The sequence below is a fragment of the Telopea speciosissima genome, chromosome 11, assembly GCF_018873765.1.
Source record: "Telopea speciosissima isolate NSW1024214 ecotype Mountain lineage chromosome 11, Tspe_v1, whole genome shotgun sequence".
Classification (NCBI taxonomy): Eukaryota; Viridiplantae; Streptophyta; class Magnoliopsida; order Proteales; family Proteaceae; genus Telopea; species Telopea speciosissima.
Genome location: NC_057926.1, coordinates 47565133 through 47571413, shown reverse-complemented (window position 1 = coordinate 47571413; position 6281 = coordinate 47565133). Strand labels below are relative to the sequence as shown.

Here is a 6281-nt window from a genome sequence, read left to right as displayed (position 1 = left end):
ATGGATCCCCAAAATTCATCGACAATTGGTCGACCGCCGGAACCAAGTCCTTAGAAGCTTACCCTGGAAATCATAATCCCCAAATATAACATCAGCAATCCCTTTTCCAGCTTCACTCCCTGGAAGCCAAGTAGCCACCAATGCCTCCATCATGTCAACATAAGGCTCTATCACAACGGGTCAACCTGACACAACGATAACCGAACATTTCACCTCCTTGCACACAGTCTTGATTGTCTCCTCCCCATCCTGTGCTTGCCTGAGCTATTTGCTATCACTGTTTGTTTTCGCATATGGGAGCTCGCCGACAACAATGATTGCATAGGAAGAATCCCGGTTCTTGTTAACGAATTGCTTGTCAGGTTTTTCTTGGAACACGACCCAGGTCTGCTTGCTAACTGTCCTCTTGATGCCTTCTAAGATTGTTGTTCCTTCGGTGATGTTGCCTGAGCCGCCCTTCCATGAAACAGTCCACCCTCCACATTGGTAGCCGATGTTGTGTGCATGAGACCCAACCATAAGAATCTTCAGGGCATTCTTGCTCAAATGAAGCATCTTCTTCCCTCTTTTTCCGTTCTTCAACAACACCAAACTCTTCCTCACGGCTTCTCTTGCCAATTCCCTGTGTTTCTGTGGGTCCAAAAGGTTAAGAAGTTATACCAATTTTAATGACAAAAATACCCATATCAATGAAATCGGTTAATTCAGTTGGGTGTTGGACTAACCTTGTGTTCAACCATGGGATGGAAAGACTGGTCACCCATTGGCCGTTCGAAAAGCCAAAGAATGAACTTCACCCTAAGGATTCGCCTCACAGCATCGTCAATCCTGCTGATCGAAATGTCACCGGACGACACAAGCTCCGTCATGTATGTGAAGTATTGCTAGTATTTGTAAGGGATCATGACCATGTCGATTCCAGCGTTGATTGCTGCCTTCAGGCTTTCTTTGTAGTGTGAACCGAGTGGGTTGGTCATCCGGTGAATTGCTTCCTAGTCTGATATGACCATACCCTGTCCCTTGTAGCAGCCCATACAAAGTGATTACGGTCGAACCGACCACCCGCCCTGGACTGAACCCTGCTAGTCCTGGGTGAACCAAGTTATGCCATACTAGACACCCAAACCAGATGTCGAACATAAACCCAAACAGATCATTCAAAAGAACAGCTACCGAGTCGACCCGAAGACTAAGATCAAGAATTGGCCTAGTTCACTCAGATAAAACCCTAAAGCTTGGGCACCGAGCACTTAAACCTATTTGGTTAGTTAACCTGACCATAGTCCGATGCAGTTAAGGTCACACTTTCCTTGTGGCTCCCAACCCGACAGGTGTCACACCCTAGAGATGACATCTATAGTTATGTGAGACACTACCTACCATCTCCGACCAGGAAAATCATACACCGATCTACTAACTCAATCCTATAAATAGCGATGCCTACCTCGGGTAAAAGGGACTTTATCACTTCTTCTTGGTTGGATTTGAGTCTTTATCTCATTGCGATTTAACTTAGGTTTCCGGTGTATTAACGAGTTCAGCCGGCACACTTTTCTCTTGTGTTATTTGATTGTGTAGGATAGCTCAACCAAGTAGAAATCACTCGATTTCACCGCAACACATTCCAAGAACGCATACTAAAGACATCCTTGGTACTTCATAAATTTTCATTGATCAAAACAACAATTATACAAATGCTACAACAAACATATCCTTGATCCTCATATATCCCTTTTTCTGCAAATTTTTTGTTTTAAGCTATACCATAACGAATCAAATAGATGAAAAAGATGATGCAGAGGAGGATGAAACACCATGGCCTCTTTTGTATGATTGCATACCCATTTGGAGCCCATACCCAAACGGGTACAGCGGGTCATAATACGGATCCCCAAAATTCATCGGTAGCTGGTCGACCCGCCGGAACCATGTCCTCGGAAGCTTACCCTGGAAATCATAATCCCCAAATATAACATCAGCAATCCCTTTTCCAGCTTCACTCCCTGGAAGCCAAGCAGCCACCAATGCCTCCATCATGTCAACATAAGGCTCTATCACAACGGGTCGACCCGACACAATGATAACCAGACATTTCACCTCCTCGCACACAGTCTTGATTGTCTCCTCCCCGTCCTGTGCAAGCCTGAGCTCTTTACTATCGCCGTCTGTTTCCGCATATGGGAGCTCACCGACAACCACGATTGCATAGGAAGAATCCCGGTTATTGTTAACGAATTGCTTGTCAGGTTTTGCTTGGAACATGACCCGGGTCTGCTTGCTAACAGCCCTCTTGATGCCTTCTAAGATTGTTGTTCCTTCGGTGATGTTGCCTGAGCCGCCCTTCCATGAAACAGTCCACCCTCCACATTGGTAGCCGATGTTGTGTGCATGAGACCCAACCACAAGAATCTTTGGGGCATTCTTGCTCAAAGGAAGCATCTTCTTCTCTCCATTTCTATTCTTCAACAACACCAAACTCTTCCTCACGGCTTCTCTTGCTAATTCCCTATGTTTCTGTGGGTCCAAAAGGTTAAGAAGTTATACCAATTTTAATGATGAAAATACCCATATCAATGAAATCGGTTGATTCAGTTGGGTGTTGGACTAACCTTGTGTCCAACCATGGGATGGAGAGACCGGTCAGCCATGGGCTGTTCGAAAAGCCCAAGAATGAACTTCACCCTAAGGATTCGCCTCACAGCATCATCAATCCTGCTGATCGGAATGTCGCCGGAAGACACAAGCTCCGTCATATATGTGATGTATTGCTGGTATTTGTAAGGGATCATGACCATGTCGATTCCAGCGTTGATTGCTGCCTTCAGGCTTTCTTTGTAGTGTGAACCGGGTGGGTTGGTCATCCGGTCAATTGCTTCCCAGTCTGATATGACCATACCCTGTCCCATGTAGCAGCCCATACATAGTGATGACCACTAGAGTGTCAGGAACAGGTTAAGGGTAGAAATGTAAATTCAGAGATGTTGTATAATAATTTTATGCTACCTGGAAGGACATCTCTTGTTTGAGAATGCGAGTGAGGAGGAAAGGGTTGGCATGCATCTTGATCCCGTTCCAGCTAGAGTAAGAAGCCATGATAGTCGACACCCCCATGGCGATTGCATCAATATAAGGGGTCATGTGGATGCGATACATGTCGTCATATGTAGTCACCGTGTTGTGCTCGTCGACCCCTCCTTGTGTCCCACCATCGGCGGCGTAGTGTTTTGCACAAGCCAGAACTTTCATTCCCCTGTAATGGACTCATTCAATAACAACCATCATAATTTAGAATCTCCACCATTCAATAAATGACTAGAGACCACGGTTTTAGGAATCTATATGGGATTGGTCATGTCATGTCATACGGATCTATGATACGATACAAATAGAAGGTAAAATAGTAAATCTATGATACTGCATTGGCATCTTTGAAAGCAAAAACATCACATACAAAACCTCTCATTGACTCATTAGGGCTGCGTTTGGCATGCATTCTTGGAATTCATTCTAGGTCGATTTTGCATTCTCGAATACTAAAAATAGTTGTTTTTATCGTTTGAAAATGCAAAATTGACCTAGAATGCATACCAAACACAACCAAGATCTTCAGGTGCATGTATGTGCAGAGGATCCGACCTCAATAGGGTTGAAAAAGGAAATAAACTTCAAACAGAAAAAGGAAGTACCCAGAAGCGACGAAGGGGTAACCGAGTGTGTGATTGTGAGGAGGGTAGCCCTGTAAGCCTAGTATGATCTTGGCCATGCTCTTCACAATCTGTGTATCCTCGCTGTAGCTCTCGTAGCACCGACCCCACCGCGGATCCCTACACACCTGCAGTTCCACACATCCAAAACCCCAACCATTTTCAAAGAGAATAATTAGTTAAAAGATGAACGAGACGACATCCGTGGTAAGAGATGTTGATTATTCCAATAGTAGGTGCTACTTTTGGGGGATAGGAGACCTACTCCATCTTCGAAATGGTATAGGAATAGCGGATACTATACTACTAGGGATCATAGTTTGAAAATCAGGTTTTGACTTGGGTGAGTCGCCGGTCAAATTTTTGGAAAACCTGGCCAAGAGTCGTGTAGACTATGTCAAGGTAAAAGATGGGGAGACTGGGTCATAAATCGTCGCTGTCAAATAAGGCTCAGTATTTTTTTCCCCAGTCATGACAGACTTGGCGTGTTTAGTCGTTATAAAAAAATAAATAAAGCCGATTCACTTAGAATCTGAGTTGACTAAAATAGTAAATCCGTATTCTAAAATAGCAAGAAACCCACCCTCAACTCCTCAATTCTTTTACCTTGTTCAATGGTATAAACTCAAAATGCATTGATACAGAATTCTTTGATTTTTTTTTCTGGTTTTCCCTTTTTTCTGTATTTTTCTTAGTTTTTACTAATTTATACATATTTATTGTATTAAAAAATTAAAAAACGGGACTCGCCTTGACCGAGTTTGACAAGGCCGAATCACCAGGTTTTTGTGAAAGACGAGTTGAGTTAGAAAACTGGGTTTTCCAACTATGCTAGGGATTTAAAAGCTGCCCCTGCGGTTTCTAACCCAATTAGTGAGTTAGGACTTTGAAGTGGCCTTTCCACTGGTAACTTCGCTTGGAACTAAGATTTTTTTTATACAAGTTTTTATAAAACAAAGGTATAGAGAAAAGAATTGAGAGCATATGATTTTTTAATCTGAATAATTAAAAACCATTTGAAATAAGAATTAATTAAAAGAAAATTCTTATCTTGACAAAAATATTGAACTAAGAATTTGAAACCTTTATTTTAAATTTCTTTTAGGATAACATATATTTTTTTTCAATGAATATAAATCCTATGAAATATCATTTTATATACATACTTCATTAAATAATTCATATAATATCATATATTTTTTTTTACGGTCTTGACACAATCGTGCAAGAGTCCTTTGGTCAATGCTTTTTTATTACAAAGACAATTAAAGGAGGTAGAAGGTTTCTAGAAGTTGTAACCCTTAATTAAATTAATCCAAACAGATAAAAAAAATTTGTTGCTACCCTGGTTGCAGTAGTGCTCCTCTTACCCGTGCTTGCAGCCAAAGGAATGGAATAATTTCACTCCTTTCGGTTCATAAATATACCCTCCTAGGATTTTATAGTTTCCAAAGAGAAAGAGAGAGAGCTTACAGCAACACAGGGAGCGAAAGTGTACTGCATTCCGGTGCCTTGAACCTCCAAAGCAGTGGCACTTCCGATCCTCACCATTAAATCCTCATCCCTTCATCAGAACAAAACAAGAAAATATTAACCAAAAATCTGGTGGCAATTTATAATTTATTGATCTAAAGCTTCTGTCTCTCTCACAGTCCAAAATATTCACACAAGCAAGCAGAGAAACAAGAAGTCAGAGAAACCTTGCAGCTCCAAGGCCGACGTTATGAGGAAAAATAGTGGCACCGAGGGCGTTATTATGGCCATGGACTGCGTCAGTGCCATATATTATGGGAATCCCAAGCCTTGCCGATAACGCAGACTTCTGGAATCCATCGATCAAGTCCGCCCACATAGCAGGGGTTGCATTTGGCGCTATAACAGAAGGAACGTTCGGCACTACTCCGTTCACTACACTCCCTGAAATTAATAACCAGAACAACCCTCATCGTCATTGTTTCATCTTTAGATCTTCAAAGAAATCAAGAAAATTAAGCTTCAAACAAGAAGGAAAACTTAGAAAACTACATAAGAAGCAGGGGACGAACCGATGGAATGATTTATAAGAACGTCAGGAGAGGCGACGGAACGATCGATTTGGGCCATTTGGCCGATCTTTTCATGAGTTGTCATCCGAGAAAGGAGATCTGAGATTCGGTATTCGATCGGGAGTCCTGGATCCTTGTAACGAGCTTGAGCTGTTTCTGCTGAAGCAGAAGGGAAGATGAAGATGAAGGGAAAGAGAAAGAGAAAGGAACGGAGGTGGAGAGAGGAGCAATGGCGATCGCCATGGCTATGGGAGGTTTTGCTTCTTTGGATTTCTGTCTTCTTCATATTTTCTTAGCCTTCTGTAGGAATGACGAGTAACGACTGTATGTGGAATTCAGATTTTGAAATCTCTGCTATTTATAGAATTTGGGAAGGTTATCAAACTGTGTCTTCTTTGTACATTCTCTTGTAAGAACAGCATGCTGAGCAAGCTGCATGCTCATATGATCACGACTCACGAGAGAATAAAAGTGACCTTCCATCCACTAGTTTCTATTTTAAAAAGATTTACTTAATCCCGATAACTAGTTA

The 6281-nt window shown here is 42.0% G+C and overlaps 1 pseudogene; it reads right to left on the bottom strand.

Moving 5' to 3' along the window:
* On the bottom strand, nt 1-6038 carry LOC122646008 (annotated as a pseudogene).
* Nucleotides 6039-6281: the final 243 nt, after the last annotated feature.